Source organism: Haemorhous mexicanus, chromosome 16 (assembly GCF_027477595.1).
Source record: "Haemorhous mexicanus isolate bHaeMex1 chromosome 16, bHaeMex1.pri, whole genome shotgun sequence".
NCBI classification, from domain to species: domain Eukaryota; kingdom Metazoa; phylum Chordata; class Aves; order Passeriformes; family Fringillidae; genus Haemorhous; species Haemorhous mexicanus.
In genome coordinates, this window is record NC_082356.1 from 16,267,950 (window position 1) to 16,288,173 (window position 20,224).

Here is a 20,224-nt window from a genome sequence, read left to right on the forward strand (position 1 = left end):
CGTGAGGAAAGGACTCCTGGCTGTACCCCCTAGGGGACAGAGCTGCACATTCCTCCACTTCCAAGTCACTGCTGGGAGCAGTGGCAGGGAACTGTGGAACTGTCAACCCCCACTCCCTTTCCCCCCCATCCTGAGCTGATCGCTTAATAAAGGCATTAAAAAGGAGAAAGATCTCCTGCTCTGTCTATTCCATCTGCCCTGCAGCAGGGCTTCCCTCAGCACTGCCTCCCTCCCTCCCTGCCCACCGCTCTGCTGCTGGAGCTGTGCCAGCCCAAGCTGCTCCTGTGGCCCCAGGCTCCTTCCCTGCCAGAGCTGCCAGAGCCCAGCCCAAGCCCTGGGCCAGCTCTGCCCTGCAGCTGCTTGGCCCTGAAGGGATTAAAGAACAGCTCCCACAGCCGGGGCACCATGGAAGGGTGTAGTATATAATATAGATAATTCATGCTATATAGGAGTATAAAATATTATAAAGATTCGACATCTGCTTCTGACCATCATAAGCCAAAGGCAGAGTATTTTTTTATTCAAAACGTTCTCGGACATCATCCAGATAAAATCAGGTTGCCCGCTGCTCTGGCCAGGAGCCAAGTCTATGCAAATATTTCCCGGACATCGTTCAGATAGCATCGAGTCTGTTAACTTGTGAATGGGACCTTCCTGGGCAATCAGCACCAATTTCCCAGGAATGCCAGGCACTCACCAGAGACTGCACCTGGACAGATTGCATCGAAATCGGTGACATCCCTGTTACATGTTGAAGAAAGTTACCCCGGAAAGCTTAGATGAGCCATTTGGATTTCTGGACTTTTGTATATGTTTGAATCTGTATAGTCCCAGTTATACATATGAAGGGACATACAGTAGTCTGTTGTCATTTCTGCCTCAGGCAGAATAAATGGTATATATGCCAGCTGTGGGAAACAATCGGGGTGAACCACCACGGAGATGCTGACACTCTGTCAGACGATTCCAGGGTTCACCCAGCGCCGAGACCCGGGGTTGACGCTGTCTTAGCTGTGGGGTTTTTTTTTTTCACAATTCTATTTTTGTTGTCGATCTAATAAATTTTTATGATTTTTTTTTATCCATTTGGCTACCAATCTGATCATTTACAACACTGGCGTTGCCACAGCTTTGGTGTCACAGAGAGGGGAACACTGGGGCTGCCACTACTGTGGTGTCACAGACGGGGGAATGTTGGGGTTGCCACAGCTGCAGTGTCACAGAGAGGGGAATGTTGGGGCTGCTACTACTGTGTCTTCATAGACAGGGGAATGTTGGCTGTGCCACCAATGTGGGAGATTTGAACATTGGGTAGCCACCACTGTTTTCTCATAAAGAGGGGATTCTCTTGTCTGCCAGTGTGTTGGTGTCACACAGAGGGGAATGTTTGGGGTGCCACCTCTGTGGCGTCACAGAGAGGGGGAATAGGGGTGTCACAGCTGTGTTCTCACAGAGACGGGAACACTGGGGCTGTAACTGCTTTGGTGTCATAGAGAGGAGAACGTTGTGGCTTCCACTATTGTGGTGTCACAGAGAAGGGATTTAGGGCTGCCACAACTGTGATCTCACAAAGAGTGGAAGATCAGGATTGTCACCGATGTCATGTCACAGAGAGGAGAACCCTGGGGATGCCATTGCCATTGTGTCATAGAGAGGGGCACACTGGGGCGGCCGCATCTGTGGAGTCACAGAGTGGAGAACGTTGGAATTGCCACCTTTATGGTGTCACAGAGACAAGAACGTTGGAATTGCTGTGGTACCTGGGTGAACTGTGTGTTGGGCTTGATTGAATATCTGAGGGTAGCCCAGGGGTAAAGGAAGGCTTGTTTTCAGTGTGCTTAATATGGAAAAAAAAAAGTGTAATGATCATGATATTGTTTGTCACTTTCCTAAATGCAGGGAAAGAGAGAAATGGCTCCAGGCAGGGAATGGATATATGAGGAATGCAGCAGGGACTTCAAGATGAAAATTGGTTTGGAACAACACAAAAGATTGGCAGATGCATTAGTTAGAAATCAGGAAAGGGTTGCTTTTTCCCACCCAAAAGAGACTTCCAACTGATGACCCCACAAAAGATGCTGGACTAAAAAAGAGGAAGAACTACTGATAAGATTGGAGGCTCAGTTTGAGTGGAACAAAAGCATCAATAAACTCATTGCAGGACACAGATCAGAAGCAAGACAGATAAATCAGGGACAAAAGGAGATTGCTGCCCAAGAAACCAGCTGAGGATGCAGATGAGGAACCTGGGATGAGTCATGAAACCAGGAGAGCAGCTGTGGGCCTGAGAACGGACTTGGACAAAGATCTTGGGAGGAGTCAGATGCCTGGCAGACCAGCTGCTGGAAGGAAAACAGATGCCAAGATGAGTCACCACCCTGATAAGGATAACAAACAGCTGGGAAACAGCAACTGCCAGAGGGAGGGGCAGCTGCAGGCCCATTATCTCAGAACCCTCAGGGAATGGCTATCAGCTGGGACAATCAACACCTTCCCTTGGGCATTCAAGCACTTCCTAGATGGCCAGGAGATGCAATCAACAATCAATCAGCACATGAATGCTTCTGATGCCTTGAATCAATCAGCCAGGTAAGAACAGCAAGGAGAGATAAAAGAAAAATGGGGACCTAGGAAAAAGGATCAACAAGACCTTTTAAAAAGTGGAGGAAAAGAAGAGCAGTTAAGAAGAAAAGTCATTATTTTCACTTCCAGGACCTGTTCCATCTAGATAGGGGAAAGCTTGCTAAAATTATCCTGAATGACATAGAGTATTTGTCCTGTGAAATCCCTCTCAGTGAACTTTATTCAGGTTTTAAAGCCAGATGGGAAACACCTGGAATATCTGATAACCTTGGGAACTTCCAAATTAATGAGGAAGTCGACCATAGTGTTTTCAGAGACTTAATTACAGCAAAAGGAATGGAGAAAAATATGCAGGAGATGAGCAAAAACTCAGCTCCCAGTCCGGGATAACTTTAAGAGACATTAAGAAGATGGATCCAGAGTACTCCCAGAGCAGGGAGATCTTCAGATTATGGTTCCCATCAGGAAAAATCCCGGACATGCTGAGGGATTGCAGGACTGTTTTGATTCCTTAGTCGACCAAACCAGAGCGCCTCAAGGACATTAACAACTGGAGAACCATCCCGATCAGTTCCATCTTGCTAAGACTGTTCTCCAGGATTTTAACAGCCAAACTGACCAAGGCTTGCCCCTCAACCCAAGGCAAAGAGGGTTGAGGGGCAAGAGCATAAGAGCGATGGGATGCTCTGAAAACCTGAAACTCCTGTAAACCATAATTCGATCAGCAAAAGGAGAACAGAAACCCCTGGGTGTTGTATTTGTGGACATCGCCAAGGCTTTTGCCACTGTAAGCCAGCAGCACATTCTACATGCCCTACAGGAAAGGGAAGTAGATTCCCACATCAGCAATTTGGTGCACAATATTGTGAAAAATGTTTTTGTGATTTGTGTCAATCAGCAATGGAATCAGCAAATGCTTGTATCTGCTGAGTCGAAAATGGATGCATTCCTTGGGATAGACACAAAGAAGGGTTTTGAAACTTTCTATAGCCAAATAAAGCTTGGAAATAGGGGAAGGATGGTAAAGCAAAGAGATGAGGTAGCAAGATGACTGATGCTTAGAATAAAATAGAGGAAGTTGTGGTAAAGCTATGGGGACTGCAATGCGACTAAATGCTTCTGTATAATATAAAGCTTAACAAAATCATGTAGCAGATGCCAGTAAAGGGGCCTCCCTCCAGACGAGCACAAGAAGGACAGGAAAGCAACAAGCACCTGGAAAGATTATGAAATTGCTGATTTCAGCTTATTGATATCTACTCATTTGTACTAACCAAGCACATTGGAAAATGCTTTGTAGGCTTAAAAACAGTCTATATACTTTACTGAATTTGTAAGTGGTGTGTGCTGTGAGTGAGCAGTGACTCCCAGGCCATCCAGCACTGCTTGTTCGCCTTCTTCAAATAAAAGGTATAGAAATAAAATTTGCATTGACTACTGAAATTTTATGTATCAGTATGATCCTTGTCACATGCCTGCACTCCCAGTATGATCCCAGCATAATCCCAGTTACTTTCAATCACTCCCCGTATGGTCCCAGTTGCCTCCAGCTACATCAAGCCAGTCAGTGCCACTATGATGCCGTTTGCTCCCAGCGTGCTCCCAGAGTGGGCCCAGTTGCTCCCAGTCACCCTCAGTCTCGGGATGATGTGCATGGTGTGTTCCCAGTCACTCTCAGACACTGCCAGTGTTAATCCAGTCACTCCCAGTATGATCCAGAGATGATCCTAGTGTTGTAAATGATCAAATCGGCAGCCAAATTTATAATAAATTTTAACAAGGATTTATTAGATTGTTAACAAAAATAGAATTTTGAAAAACCACCACATCTAAGGCAGTGTCAACCCCAGGTGTCGTCGCTGGGTGAACTGAGATCCGACCAACAAAGTGTCAGCGTCTCCCCAGTGGTTCACCCCGACTGCTTCATGCAGCTAGCTTATATACAGTTTATTCTGCCTGAGGCAGAAATGACCGAATGTTCCTTTGTGTCCCTTCACATCTAGAGCTGGGGCTTTACATGTGCAGAAATATGCAAAAGTCAGTCCAGATGTCTGGATGGTTGTCTGAATTCTTTGGAAGAGCCTGCATTCACATGTAGCAGAGTGGCGCCGACCAATCTTCCCAGGTGCAGGTCCTCGTGAGTGCCTTAGACATTTCAGGGAAGTCAGCAACCATGGCCCGGGAAGGTTTCATTCATACGTTAATAGACTTGATATTATCTTAACGTTGTCCAGGAACTAATTGAATAGAAATAAGACTCTGCTCCCGCCAGGGTGGTCAAAGCCACAACTTGGATGTTACAGTATTTTATACACATATATAGCATGAATTATCTCTACCATATGCTATACTAGTGTGGTCCCAGTTGCTGCCAGTATGAACCAGTTGTGCCCCAGACGGTTCCACTCGCTCCCTTTCACCCTGACTTTTGTTCCAGTCTCTCCCAGTCTTTCCCAGTGTATCCCAGTTCCTTCCAGCATATTCCCAGTCACTTCCAGCATGATTCCATTTCATCCCAGTAGAAGCCCAGTAGCTTCCAATGACCCCCAGCGTGTACCCAGTCACTCCCAGTTTCTCCCACTTGCTCCTGGCATGATCCCAGTTGCTCACAGCTACTCCTGGTCACAAGGAGCATGATCCCACTTGCATCCAGTATATCCCATTTGCCTCCAACAAGGTATCAATTGCACTCCACGGGCTCCTCCTCAGTCCCAGGATGATCCCACTCTGATCTCGGTATGATCCCAGTATGATCTGATTAATCTCATTGTGATCACAGTCTTCCTTGGCCTGGGTCCAGCTGCTCCCAGGATGATCCCACTATGATGTCAGTACAATCCCAGTCACTGCCCATATGATTCCAGTAGGATCTCAGTACAGCCCAATCCCTCCCGGTGATGCCACTCCTGGGATCACCCAGCCCTCCTGGAATTTGCCCCTCCTGGATGTCCTGAATAGAGCCCCAAGGGCTGGAAGTCCCCAGCCAGGGTCCCCAGCAAGCCCCAGTTTGGATGTGCAGCCCCCAGTTTCCCCAGTTTGCCTCTCCTTTTCCCCAGGTCGGGTTCCCCCTGCCCCCAGCGGGTGAGAACAGACAAGAGCCCTGCTCCAACCTGTCCCAGCTCCATCCCCAGTCCTCCTGTGGGCTGCGAGGGCTTTGGAACAGGGCACGGAGGGTGTCACTGCTCCTGGGGGAGGAGGAGGAGGAAAGAAGAAGGAAAGCCAGAAGGGATGAAAATAGGAGAAGGAGGTGGGCCTAGGGAGGATGTGGAGAAGGGATGGAAGAGGAGGAGTGGGCCGAAGAGGAAGAAGAGAGACCAACAAGGATCAGAGAAAGCAGAAAGAACCACAAGGTCAAGCACTTCCTGAATTCACAGCCCTCACCCATGGGATCATCAAGCCCCCATCCCGTAGGTGACCGGGGAGGGGGAGCTTGGCCCAGGTATCCTGGGGGGTGCCTGGGTTGGATTGCTTTGGGGGGGATGTTTGGAAAATATAGAACTCCAAAGCTGAGTGGAAAACACTGGGGGATTCAGGAGGTGGCTGCCAGCAGAGGCAGCCTGGAGGAGCAGAGCTCTGTGTCCCCAGGAGCCCAAAGTGGGGACCCAGAGAGGGGGCAACAGCCTGGAGAGGGGCAGGGGGGACTCCTTGGATCCCCTGCACCCCAAAGCAGAGAATAAGGAGAGAAGGTACCCTAGGATCCCAAAACCCCCCCAGCATCCCTTAATGGGGAAATGGAAAAGGGGGAACTTTTCAATTCTTGGGACTGGCAGTAGCCTGGGGAGGGCAGGGACCAAGTAGAAAGGGGTGTCACAATCCGTCCCTACGGGTGGGTTTCGTGATGGTTCGTAAGGGATCTCAGGGTGCAAAAACCAACACGGTACAAGGGGGTTTGCAATTATGATCAAAACAAATGCACCTTTATTGAATGACCACAGCAAAATGCGCTAGAGGGATTAAGAGAGAGAAAAAGATAGAGAAAGAGAGAGAGAGAGAGAAAGAGGAGAATATAGCTACCAAACGTAGAGACGAAGTCGTTGGGTCCAGTCCAGTCGAGGATCTGCCTGTTACACTGGGGAGATCTCAGAGATGCAGTCCATCTTGGCTCCAATTATTCACTTGTCAATGGGGGGAAGGGGGATTATTTAGAAACTGAATCTATTGTAAAAAGAATGGTATTTGGAAAAGGGTACACACAGTCCATATCTCAGTGGGCAAGGGCCATTGTTTTCGTGGTCCAATGCCCGCACCTGCAACATCCATCTTGCTTTGGTCAGCTTGCCTACCCCCATGCAGCTCCCCCGGGCTGGGGTCTTCAGTCTCAGTCTTTGGGGAGTGCCAGGGAGGCCTTTTCACATGGGGATTTCATGTCTCAGGTTTTTTCTCAGGTGGAGAGGCTTCTGTCATCTCAGTTTGTCTGTCACGGTGGTTGCCACCAAGCAAGAGGGGTCTTCTGTGGGGGACCAGCCAAAACTCAGGAGAAGTCCAGACAGGCCAAGACGTGGGACAGCTTCCTAGGCTATTGTTGCAAAAAAAGGGCACAGTGCCCTCTTCTCATTGGGCTCAGTATAGCATGCAGAAAACACACCTGTGAAAACAATAACTTAGCAATGCACTCAGGCCTCAGAGCCTTGGTGTAACTTTCTCCTACAAATCCAAAGATTTTAGACAGGGGGGGTCTTCTCAGTGGTCTCTCAATGACAGCTGTGAGGCAAATTGAAGGATATTTCAGCCAGACTCTCACAAGGGGACCCCCAATACAAGCGTGACCCGCAGCAGCTGGGACAGAGGGCAACTCTTGAACACCAGAGGGCAGAGACCAGAGACAGGGAACGCCTGGGAGGTATTTTCAGGGCTGAATCTTGGTGTTTGGGAGGTTTTATGGAGCCCAGATGGCTGGTGACTTCTAGAGATGGACTTGGGCAGAGGGACCTTCAATCTCAGTGTACTCAGCCCTTGTTCTCCTCAAACCAGGATTTTCCATTCCCAATTGTTGGTGGCATCGAGGAGAAGGCTGTGAAGAAGACAAAGATTCCTGGTTGTGGGATGTAGCTGGGGGTGTGTCATCAATTCCCATCTGTTAGAAGTGGGGCAGGTATCATCTGTTAATTGAGCAGTGTTCTTTATCTCTTCTACAACCAATCCTCCCTCTGGGAAAGATCTTCTCTTAATGGCCCATTGAATGTCAGGGCATGACTGATAAAAATTCCATCATCCCATTGTGAGATGCTCCATCCAGGGGGAGGAGCCAAGCTATCCTACCTGGATATAAGCTCAGTCTTGGCACACCACAGCCAGCTTTTTCCAACTAGATTCTCAAAGAAGCAGATTTCTTCTCCACAGACTTCCCAGAGAAACACGAGGCCAAACACCACCACCACTGGACCTTCAGAGGAAAACTCCACCCTTCTAGGGGATCCCAACTGTGGGAGGAGACCCTAGGGACAGTGGGGTGGAGATGCCTTGGGAGGGCACGCCCCTGTAGGTGTCTGTCAACTATGGCTCCCTCCCAAAGATCCAGAAAGTTCTGTGGTTCCCCCTTCCCCATTGGACTGTATGTTAGTGCCACCCTCTTCCCCTCATTTCATTTGTACATCCCCAATCACTCCAATCTTGCTCCTCCCCTTGTCCCCTATCCCATTGGTTCCTTGTACCCTAGCCCCTCCTATTCGCTACAGTGTTATAAACCCTGTTCCCGCCCAGCTTCTGGCTCTTTGCCACGTGCTTCCCTTCAGCTTGGTTGTGTCCCTGCTTCTCTCCTACCCACCCTGCCTGTGATCCTTCACTGCTCCTTCAATAAACCCAGTTGGAACCCTCAGCAGAGTGTGCAGAGTCCTCCTTCCTCATCTGGTTGGACCTGTTTAAGCTACCTGGGATTGTATACGCGTGAGGAGAATCGAGGAGACAGCTCTCCTGGGAGTTGGACCACCTGCCCAGGATTCCCTCCAGTAGGAGAAGTTGTGGAGGGCCTTCTCATCCTCTCCACACCAGCGACGACAATCCTACACCCAACAGAACCACATCTGTCACTGCAGGAGCTCTGAAGCCACGATTGAATAGGACTGCTACCAGCACCCTGACCCACAGGGTGGCACAACATATTCTGACGTGGTGAGTGGGGGTTTTTTGTACAACTGCATTTTTATTTTTAACATTTTTTCTAGTCAATAACTGTTCTTCCTATTCCGTATTTTTTGCCTGGGACACCCTTAAGTTCAAAATTATAATAATTTGGAGGGGGAAGGTTTGCATTTTCCATTTCAAGGGAGGCTCTTGCCTTCCTTAGCAGACACCTGTTGTTTCAAACCAAGACAATGCTCCAGGACACCAAGGCCAGTGAGGAGGAAGTCTGTGCCCCTTTCCCCCTCTCCCCTGCTCCATCTCCCAACCCAGCATGGCCCCCAGCTGCTGGACAACCCCTCTGCCAACGCCGTCCTGATGGGGATGCATTGGGGGGATGTCCTTCCCCTTCCCTGTGGCACAGAGGCAAATCCCATCGTGTCCTTGTCCTTCCTCCTCCAGAAAAGAAGCTGAGGATGGAGACCAGAGAGGACAAATCCCCAACACAGAACCTCATGGAAGAGGCCATTCTGAGCAGCTCTACTGTGCAGGAATCCATTGGGGAGGAAAAGCCCCAGAGGTCCCGCAGGAGGAGGGGCTCCAAACCCAGCCCAGGATGCTCTGAGGAGCAAAGACCCACCCTATGCCAGGAAGGTGGACAGAGACAGAGCATCAGCCAGTGCTCAGAGGTGGTGGACCATGAGCAGCTTCACGATGGGGAGAAGCCCTGCAAGTGCTTGGAGTGTGGGAAGAGCTTCAGCCGGAGAAATCACCTGATGCGCCACCAGATGATCCACTCTGGGGAATGGCCCTACAAGTGTGGGGAGTGTGGGAAGGGCTTTAGCTGCAGCTCTGACCTCAGTGTCCACCAGAGGATCCACACCGGAGAACGGCCCTATGAGTGTCCTGAGTGTCAGAAGACGTTTCGGATCAGCTCTCATCTCATCCTGCACCAGCGGATTCACACAGAGGAGAGGCCCTTCCGCTGCCCCGACTGTGGGAAGGGCTTTAAGCAAAACTCACACCTTGTCATCCACCAACGCATCCATGCCAGGGAGAGGCCCTACGAGTGTTTTGAGTGTGGGAAGAGGTTTCAGACCAGCTCCCATCTCCTCCTGCATGAGCGGGTTCACACTGAGGAGAGGCCCTTCCGCTGCCCCGACTGCGGGAAAGGCTTCAAGCAAAACTCCCACCTCGTCACCCACCGGCGCATCCACACCGGGGAGAGGCCCTACGAGTGCTGCACGTGTGGAAAGAGCTTCACCCGGAGCTCTCATTTGACCGAACACCAACGGAGGCACCAGTAAGGGAAGCCCTGCAAATGCCCTGACTGCAGGAAGAGCTTTGTGCACTGCTCCAGTTTCATTCCCCATTGGAGGAGCCACATTGGGAAGAATCCTGGTGACCCATGTTCTTTGTCATCCATGCTGGGAAGACACATGTCCCTTTTCCTGCCCTCATCAATGACATGATGTGGGTCCAAAATATGATGGTCTGGCCATGGCTGTGTCATTACATTCAGTTCCACCCCAGGTCATTGCCAGGTGCAGGAAAGGGACTCTCTCTCTCCCCAGAGGAGAAGGCTGTCCTTTCCAGGCAGGGAGGATGTGGCTGGGAAGAGACAGTCTGTGGTGTTGTCGTTTTCCCAGCAAATAGTTTTTTTATCCCTTCTGTTATCAGTGTTATTGCTGTTCTTGTTTGTTCCTTATCTGGTTGCTGTTGCCAGTAAATTGTTCTTATCTCAGCCCAGTATCTTTGTCTTTTGTGCTTTCCATGGGAGTCAAGAGGGCAGCGAGCAACAGCTCGGTTTTAGTGGGAACAGGAAATTGGGGAATCCCATTCCTAAACCCCAGCCCACGGAGACCGAGCATCCCAGCTGGTCCCAGCCCTGGTGGCCATGGCAATAGCCTTTGGAGTGAGCCCCTGGCAGGGGCTGTGGGAACCTCTTCCCTCTGGTGCCCAGAGACAGGACTGGAGGGAACGGCTGCAGCTGAGTCGGGGCAGCCTTAGGTTGGATCTCAGAAAAAAGGTTTTTCCCCGGACGTTGCTCGGGCACTGCCCAGGCTCCCCAGGGAAGGGTCCCAGCTGGAGGGCTTTTTGAGCTCCAGCAGCATTTGGACAGTGCTGCCAGGCCCAGGCTGGGATTGTTGGGGTGTCCTGCGCAGGGCCAGCAGTTGGACTCGAGGATCCTGATGGGTCCCAACTCAGCCAGGTCTGTGGGATCCCATTACCCTGGGAATGGCACTGCAAATGGCTGCCATGGCAATGGACTCGGGCTCCAAGCCTGAGCTGGTGTCCATGGCAACCACCCCTGCCATGGGGTCTCCATGAAGCTGCCAGGGGGCTGACCATAACAACGGAGAGGCTGGTGATGGTTGCCATGGAAACCGACCATTGCAGTGGAGCCTGGTGATGGCTGCCTTCTAAGGAACCAAGTTGCCACAGGCACTCAGAGGAGTTCCATGGGGACATTCCAAGAATCTCCAGGCTGTTCAAGAGCTGGAATGTCATACACAGAGACAGGGGCTCCATGGAGACTTCCCAGGGCATCTGGGGATGGTAAAGAGCCCTGTGGTCAGATGCAGTCACAGCCATTCCATGGTGACATCCCAGGGATCTTGGGCTGCAAAGGCACTGATCTGTCACAGGCACTCACAGGAGCTCCATGGTGACATGCCAGGAGACCCCAGGCTGCCAAAGAGCTGGAATGTCCCAGACACTCCCAGGGGTTCCTGTCATGAGCAGAGTGGGAGCTTCAGGCAAAAGCTTTTGTTTCTTCACTGCAGAAACTCCTGCTGAGTCATGAGGTGAAGAAATGACACCCAGCAGCCACCCAGAACCCCAGTAACCTGCAGAACCCCTAGACTTCTAAAAATCATTCTAGTAGACAAGAGACTGGGAGTGGCTGGATCCAATCCCTGCCCCTGACTTTGTCAAACGTGTAAAAGATTGGACAGGTGGAAATGAACTTTAATGCAACTTGTCCCTCAGGATTAATGATGGAATACCAGACAGATTTCTAGAAATACAGCTCTGATTGATTCTGATTATGATTAGACAGAAAGATCTTGCTCAGAGTTCTTTCCTCCACAGCATAGGAGCTCTAACATTTAGAATATTCTGCTCTAGGAAGCAATTTTGAAGTCACCAGGGCCTTGCTGGAGTTGTTGTAGCCCATTGCAGGCAGAGCCCCCAGCTCCAGCAGGAACTGCCTTTCCTGTGCCATGAGCAGGGCAGGTCCTGCTGCAGGAAAAGCCCCAGGCCAGCCCCAACACAGGGAAGGCCTCGGGCACAAGTGCAGAGTGCGGTGCTGGGGGCTGTGCCAGGGAGAGCCTGAGGCACCAAAGGCACCTTGGCAGCAGCAGCTGCTTGCAGGGCATGGCCAGAAGCCTCCCTTGGCAACCCAGCCTGGTGGCCACTGCAGTGCTGCTGCTTCAGGGCTCCTTTCTGCCTGGGCTCTGAAAAGCCACTTGTGCTCCAGGAGCCTGACTGGGAAGCAATTGGCCCCAGCACCTTGAGGACAAGATATTAATGGCAAAACTCTTCATGCCAGGAGAGACAAGGCAGGGGCAGAGGAAAGGGGAGAACGAGGCCCAGGGAACAGGGCTGCCATGGTGATGGCTGTGAGGTCACTGCCACTGCAGCAGCCTGGCTGCCCTCAGCAGACATTCTGGCCAGAAGCCTTGTGAGGTCACCCAGCACAGCAGAGAACCTGCACAAAAGGAATTCCACCCTTGGAAGGGGATGGGGTTTCCCTATGTCAGGTTGCACAAAGCTTCTGCTCCTGGACAATTCCTGGGGTGGGGCATCCACTTCTCTGGAAAAACAGTTGCAGTTTTGTTCCACTCTCATCATTGTAAAATATTTCCTCCTTCTAACAAATGTAAATCCAGCCTCATTCACTTTAGACATAGGGACCCTTGTTCTGCCACTGGAAGACTGGGGTGAAAATACCTTTGACCACTATTTTTCCATTTTCACAGACCTTGGAGAGTACCCAGAAGTCTCCCAAGATGGGCTTTAGAGGCCTTATCACATTACCAGCAGGTAGAGTCTGCGGGCTCTGGGCTCAGTAGGGTGGAGACTGAGGACAGCACAGGAGTAGCCTGGGAGGGGCTGAAGGGTGGTTTCAGAGAGGCTGGAGCTTTTCTTCATAGAGGATATAGGCATGAGAAGGAAATAATGGCAGCAAGGGCAGCTGGGGAGGCCCAGACTGGGCACTAGAAGAAAGGAATTTCCCTCCCAGGGCAGGGCTGTGGTGCAAGATGCTCCCCAGCAGAAGCCTGGAACAGCCCAAGGCTTTGTGTGGCCAGGCGGAGGCAGGCAGGAGGCAGAGCTGTCAGCAGAGGAAGGGGCCAGCCACGTGGGACAGAGGGGGATGACGACAGCCTGCAGGGACAGAGGTGTAGCTTTGCTCAGCATCAGAGACACCCTTCTCTTCGTTGTCTGTAGGAGTGACGGGGGATAGGACGGTCAGGACGGATGGATACAAGAGATGTCTGAAGCCAGGTCGTGGAACTTGCGGTTCATTGCAACGGGCGTGGGTGCAGGGGCCCTGCTTGGAGCTGCCAGCTGCAGCTCAGAGCAGGCCTGAGAGAAGTAAAGAGAGTAGTAAAGAGAGAGAAGGCAGGATCATGGTAAAGAGGATGAGAGAGCGAGGTTCCCATTATAATACAATAAATCTTCTGTGTTGAATATTCTAATCCTCACTAACCAATCTAATACAATATACAAATATTAAAATATTTACATACAGCCTATAAGAATAATTACCATACTCTGTTACATTTTAAACCCTAAAAACTACTCTCTGGGCCCCTTCTGCTAAACTAGCAGGGTCTGCTCTGACCCTTGCACCTGTCTGCAATCAGAGGGTATTGTTTCATCAAAAGGGGATTACCTTCAGCTGGCCACACCATTGTTTTCCAGTTGTTCAGTAATGAAGGTATCTCAAAGCTTGCTTTCATTTCAATCTCGCTTATAGTTTCTACATTCTCAGAATCTTTTGCCAGACAGTCATATTTATAAGGCTTTCCTGTTTCATCTTCCCCAACAGATGTCCCCACCTCTCATCACTGCCACCAGTGTTCCGCCCTACCTGCAACCTGGGGACACTTTCTCAGTGCTGTCCTTCAATCGGACCCATGAACCCTTTAAAAAAACTTCTGTGTTTTAATCTGACTTTTAGTTTTTCAGAAGGTTTTGAGCACACTCTTTGGGACTGATGAGTCAGATGCAAACAGCATAAAAAGCCCCAGAGGGTCATTCAAGTCCTTGTGCTGTGTCTGTGCTGCTGAGCTGGGCCAGGCTCCTGGCCCAGAGGCAGCTCCTGGCAAGGGCAGCGCTGCAGAGAGACAGCTCTGGCCAGGAGCAGCTCCTGTGCACAGCCCAGCAGGGCTGGGGCACGACCAGGGCACCTCAGGGACACCAGCAGGGCACAGACAGAGCTCACAGGGGCTCAGCACTGGCAGGGGCTGTGGGATGTCCCCGAGGGGGCTGTGTCACAGCGGCACCTCTGTGGCTGTGTCATAGAGGCACAGAGCAGCTGTGATGTCATCAAGGGTCTGTGTGACAGCACAGAGTTTGTTGTGTGAGGTCACAGATTGGGCTATGACATCACAGAGTTTATTGTGTGAGGTCATTGAGCAGCAAGAGCATCATAGAGGGGTCTCTGTGACATCACAGAGCAAGCTGTGACATCATGGCATGGCTGTATGACTTCAGAGAGCAGGCTGGGAGATCAAAGTGTGTGCAGTGACATTCCAGAGTGGCAGTATGACATCACAGAGAGGGTTGTGTGACATCACTGAGGGGGTTGTGACATCACAGAGGTGGTTATGACATCATAGAGTTTGAGGACATACTGCAGACTCTACCATCATGGAGGGTGGCTCTGTGACATCAGAGAGTGGGTTGTGGCATCACTGCGTGTCTGAGTAAAATCACAGAACAGGCTGTGACATCACAGAACAGACAGTGACATCACGGGGCGACTTTGTGACATCACAAAGTATCCTCTGCATACATCACAGTGCAGCTGAATGACATCACAGAGTGATATCCCAGTGTAAAATAAAATGAAACCACAGGGGCTAGCTTCTTAGCCGGATAGCTGGTCCCTCGTAGGGAAAGTGCCCCAGGCAAGCAGTCTCAAGGCCGGATACCTCAGCCCTCTGGAGGCTGGGGTGCCCTAGGCCAAACTGCAGCTCAGCCGTGGCCCCTAGCAAGCTTAGTGATTGTCAGCTCTTAGTGAAAATCAGCTCTTTTATGATTTCAGCTCTTAGCTTGCTCGTAGGGGCTGTGGCTGGCTGGGGCTTCTGGAAGGCAGACGAAAAGAGAGAGGAGAAGGCAGCCAAGAGTTCCACGATGGTTTATTCTGAGGGTCTCGCGAAGGGTCTTGAAGCTGCTCTTCCAAAGAAATGGGCCAAGACAGCCTCTTTTATAGGGTTAGGGAGGATTGAAAATCGACCAATTGTAAGGGTTAGGGAAACTAGCCTATGGGGTCACAGAGAGATAAGCAGGCCTGGAGGACCAGAGTGAGGACTCCTGGTTCAATTCCTATGACTCAGCAAATACCTATCTCTAAACATCCCTCCACGGAGCCGTAGCCGGCCCTGCGCCTGCTACATCCCAGCATTGGCTCTGTGACAACACAAGGGGGATTTGTGGCCTCCCAGAGTGGGCTGTGAAATCACAGGAGGCTGTGTGACATCGAAGGTGGCTGTGTGACATGACAGGGGACTGTGTGATATCACGAGAGGACTTTGTGACATCCCAGTGTGGGCTGTGACATCGCAGGAGGCTGTGTGACATCACAGGGGCTGTGTGACATTAGAGGGGCTGTGTGAGGTCATTGGGGAGGTGACTCTGCCCTGGCCCCCATCACAGTTCCCCCCAGAGCAGTCCTACGCTGCTTATGGTCAGCAGGGTCTCCTGTCCCCCCGGGTCTCCCCGCCCCCAGCGCCGCAGCCACCCCCAGAGGATGTTCCACAAGATTGATCCCAGAGCCTGACATGGGGACAGGGGGCCAAGGCCATAGGGGGTGGGACATGGGGACAGGGATCCCCCAGCAATGTCCCCGTGTCCCCCAAGGGTCAGAGCCTGGGCCAGGGTTCCTTCATCCTGTTACGAATGAGGGGCTGAGAGCGCTTAAAAAATCTCCAGCAAGGGATCGGCAAAAAACAGATTTAATATTAAGCAACAGCACCATAGAGTTCCTTGGCAAGAGTCACTCTGCTCCTGACTGGACACTTCAGGCACACCAAGGACAAAGCAACCACAAAACCCAAAAAAATCCAGGCAATGAAGCCAGAAATGAACCAAGAACTATCTGTGTTTGTGTGCCTGTGTGTGTTCTGAAAGGACAGTGAGGGCGAGGATAAAAGGAATATGGCCCCAAAAGGTAAACTGTGCTCAAACTTAACAGGACTTGACTGATACCTTAGACTTCAGCATTTAGCAAAAGAACAGCACTTAACAGTATTTAACCTTACTTATAACCAAGGACTTAATGATTTCACAGTGGAAGAACACTTCACAATATTCAACTTAGCTTATATTAAACTTCACAGCTTAGAAAAAGAACAATTCTTTGCAGCATTTAACTTAGCTTACAAGTTGTGACTCACCCTTACTTACAGGCCTGACTGGCTCAACTATCCAAGGCACTCAAACCCCTCAGAGAACAGCATTTCTGCCACATTTCCCTGAGCACAGGCACTCCTGTGTGCACACAGACACCAAGAGTCAGTGCAAGGCACCTGTTAGAAATTCCCCTGAGGGCAGGGAAAGGCCCCCTGAAGATGCTTTGGCATCTCCCCAGCGGACAAAGGGCTGAGGCTGGAGGAGTGGGGGGGATCAGCCCAGGCTCTGTCGTTGTTTGGGGATCCCCCGAGTGCAGCAAACAGGAGAGTTCCCGGCTGGGAGAGGCCCCACTCAGAGGGAGGTGGCTGGCCCAGGAGAGCTCCAAGGGGCTCCTTTTGGAGCGCTGTTTGTAGGGCCCCAAGAGAAGGGCTTCAGTCACAGCAATGGTTCATCCTGGCCACACTTGGCATCAGCAGCTTTCTTTGGCAGTGTGAGAACAGGGATGTTGTGCCACGGAGGGAACAAAACCAGTTCCCAGGGCTGCTCCTAAAGAAACCAGGAGCTGGTTGGGCAGCAGCAGTGCCTGAAGCAGACAGTGTTTGTGATGAGCTGCAGAGGAGCTGAGCCCAGGGGCTGTTGGCCAAGGCCAAGGCCCACAGAGCATTTCTCAGCTGGCAGGGCGGCCTGAGAAGGGGAGGCGGGAATGCACCAGCACAAGAGCCCATGGAATGTAGGGACCATTGTGACACTGTGGGGCCTTGTGACACCAAGGGACCATTGTGACACTCTGGGGACGCATGGAATCATAGAGACCACTGTGAAATTGCTGGGCCTCGTGGAACCAAGGGGACTGTATCGATGCTGTGTGACTCCATGGAATGTAGGGATCACTGTGACACTGAGAGGCTCCATCAAACCAAGGGTCTGTTGTGATACTGTGGGGCTTCATGGAACTGTGGAGACCATTATGGCACTTTGGGGTGTCATGGAACCAATGGGCCATTGTGACACTGTGAGACTCCATGGAACTAAAGGTCCATTGTGACATTGCAAGGCCTCATGGAACCTTGGAACCATGGAAAGACCATAAAGACACTTCACAGCCCCATGGAACTAGGCAGGTGGGTTGACACTGAGGGGACTCATGCAATCATGGAGACCACTGAGACACTACAAGGCCCCAAGGAATAAGCAAAGCATTGTGACACTGTGGGCTACCATGGAACCAAGGAGACCATTGTGATACTGTGGGGCCTCGAGAAACCAAGAGGCCTTTGTGACACTGCAGGGCTGCATGGAAACAAGGGGCCATTGTGACACCTCAGGGCCGTCTGTCATCTGTGGTCCATTGTGACACTAAGGAACCAAGGGGGACTATTGTGACACTGCAGGGCTTCATGGAACCAATGCTCCAGGGTGACACAGAGAGGCTGCCTGTAATCAATGGTCCATTGTGACACTGTGGAGCCAAAGGAGACCATTGTGACACCACAAATCCCCATGGTCCAAAGGTCCATTGTGACATTGCAGGGCTCACAAACAGAGGAGTCTGGTTACATTGTGGGACCTGTGGAACCACTGAGACCATTGTGACACTGCAAGACCTCATGGAATCGTTGGGAACATTGTGACACTGCAGGGTCTTAAGGAACCTGGGGGCCATTGTGACACTGTGGGAGCCCATGGAACCAAGGCACCCTTGTGGCACCTCAGGGCCCCATAAAACCAAGGGAACACAGAACAGGTCTGGCTGGTTTGGCCTCCCATGGGCCACCTGACTGGTCCAGCTGACCTTGGCATGTTGAGGGTCTCTTCCCATCTGCTGCTAAAACACTGGGGCTCTGTGCTTTCCTTCCTATGGAAAAGAACTGTCCTTCTCCTCCAGGCACCCATGAACAGAACTGGGATTCCACCACCAAATTTCCTTATATCCAAGGATTGTTCCCATAGCAATAGTGCCAGGACAAGTCTGTCTGGCAGTGGTTTCACAAGGGTCACCTCTCATTTGTCCCCAAAATCCTGCAGAAGGCTCCGTGCTTTACTTCCTATGGAAAGGAACTGTTCTTCTTGTCCAGGCACCCATGGCCAAATTTGAGTTTCATCTCCAACATTGCCTGTTGTGACAGACTAGAGGAGATTGTTAGCTTGAAATATTTCACGTGTGGGGGAGGAAGGGGCAGGTCCAGCTTTGCCCTGCCCTGTGACCCCAGCACTGCTCTGCCCCTGAACCCCAATCCCCCCAGAGCCTCCATCTCAGCCCAGCAGTGTCCCCCGGTCCCTGGCACACCCCAGGCAAGGCCTCACACCCACCTCTGGAGCCCCCAGCCTAGCTTCTGAGTGGCCAAATGACCCCAAGTCCCAGCCAGGGGAAGGGCCCCGGAAGACCTAGTGTGACCACAAGGCTGACCACAGGGCAAGCACATATCTTGACCCTACCTCCTCTTGGAATTTCCATCTGAACAACAATGGAATCCAGGGGTGGGTGCTTCTCTGTATCTTATTTGTCTTTCTCTCTTTCTGTGTCTTCTTCTATTTCTGTCTCCTTGCAAATTTCAACTAATACATTGAATAGGCTTCGAGTTACTGAAGTTGACTGGGCCAAGTTAATGCTTTGAGAAGTGTTTTTTGTTGATTGACTGTCATATTAAACCTTTTCCCAAAGTTTCTCTGATTTTCCAAAGTTGCCAGTAAAAGCTGTTTGGTTGTTTTGAGCTCCTGAGAATCTCTTGTTGTTATTTCTGCAGTATATCCAACTCAGAGGACACAAATAATTGAAATTCCTTATAAATGTCTTGTTGAGAGAATTGTCTGGGGGATGGGAGTCAGGGCTTCTCTGTCCTGCTTGGCACAGCCCAGGCAGGTCTTTCACAACCACATTCCACTCTCCATTTCCCACCTGGAGCTGCTAGTGTCTCTGAGTTCTGCTTGCCCAGCCCCAGGGATGCTCTCCTTGTCTGCCCATTCCGCCACAGTCTCTGGGCAGGGATGGCCTCAGTGGGGGCTGCTGACATCCTCAGCAACTTGGAGGCTGCAGCTGAATTTTCCTTCTCCAAAGGCTGGAAGTGTATTCATTCTGAATTGATCATATTTAAAATGAGAGTGAGAAAATATTTTCAGGCCCTGCTTAGGTTTTTCTTTCTATTAATACATGGATATGTGCAATCTCCAACTGACACTGAATCCAAGTACCTCCTCATGCCGTTTGAATATGAAAATCAAGACCCTGCATGGCTGACAATCATTCAGACTCTGTCCCAAACCTCTCCCTTCAATCTCCCCCATCCAAACCCTGGCACCCAGAGCAGCCTTTGTGCAAATCTGAGCTCCCTCCACCCTGGCTGGACCTGCAGGTTTCAGTTCCTTGGCTCCAACTCCCACCTGCTTACCCTGCAGAAGGAGCTGCCTGAGACACAGAGGGATGTTCATTTATTGTCAGCCAACAAAGCCTAGGGAAGGAACAGCTCCATCAAATGCAAAAGTATTCTTCTCCCTGGCTCTGCCCTGCCCATGATCCCCACAGCCTGTCCTGTTTCCTTCATCCCTCCAGTGCCAGGGACTTTCTGGGACAAGGCAGCTCTGCTCTGGCTTTGGAGAGAGGTCCAAGTGCAGCCACTGGAGTGGGAACCACAACTCATCAGGTTTGTGTCTTTTGAGGGACCAGGAACTGCTGAGACTCAGAGGCACAGAAAAGTTTTTCTTCTTGGCCAACATAAAAAATGTGAAAATGATAAAATTTAATAGACATCAAAACCCTATCCATAGCTCCTTTGACATCCCAGCAGCATCTGACATGTCCACCATCCCCATGGGATTGCCATTCAGGAGGGATTTTAGACAAAGGCATAAGTCAAGTTGATTTAAACGATAAAAATGCAGCTAAGATGCTGAGGAAGGAGATATTTAAACTTCTGAAAGCTCAAAGCATGAAGCAATTCAAGAGAGATGCATTGGAATGACCAGTGAACTGCTGCAGGAGAAAATCTGGGAGCAACGGGAAGGA

At 50.8% G+C, this 20,224-nt stretch overlaps 1 pseudogene; it reads left to right on the forward strand.

The window, feature by feature from the left end:
• The window catches only part of LOC132334705 (zinc finger protein 850-like), a 1,130,993-nt pseudogene that overhangs the window by 671,698 nt on the left and 439,071 nt on the right, over nt 1-20,224 (forward strand).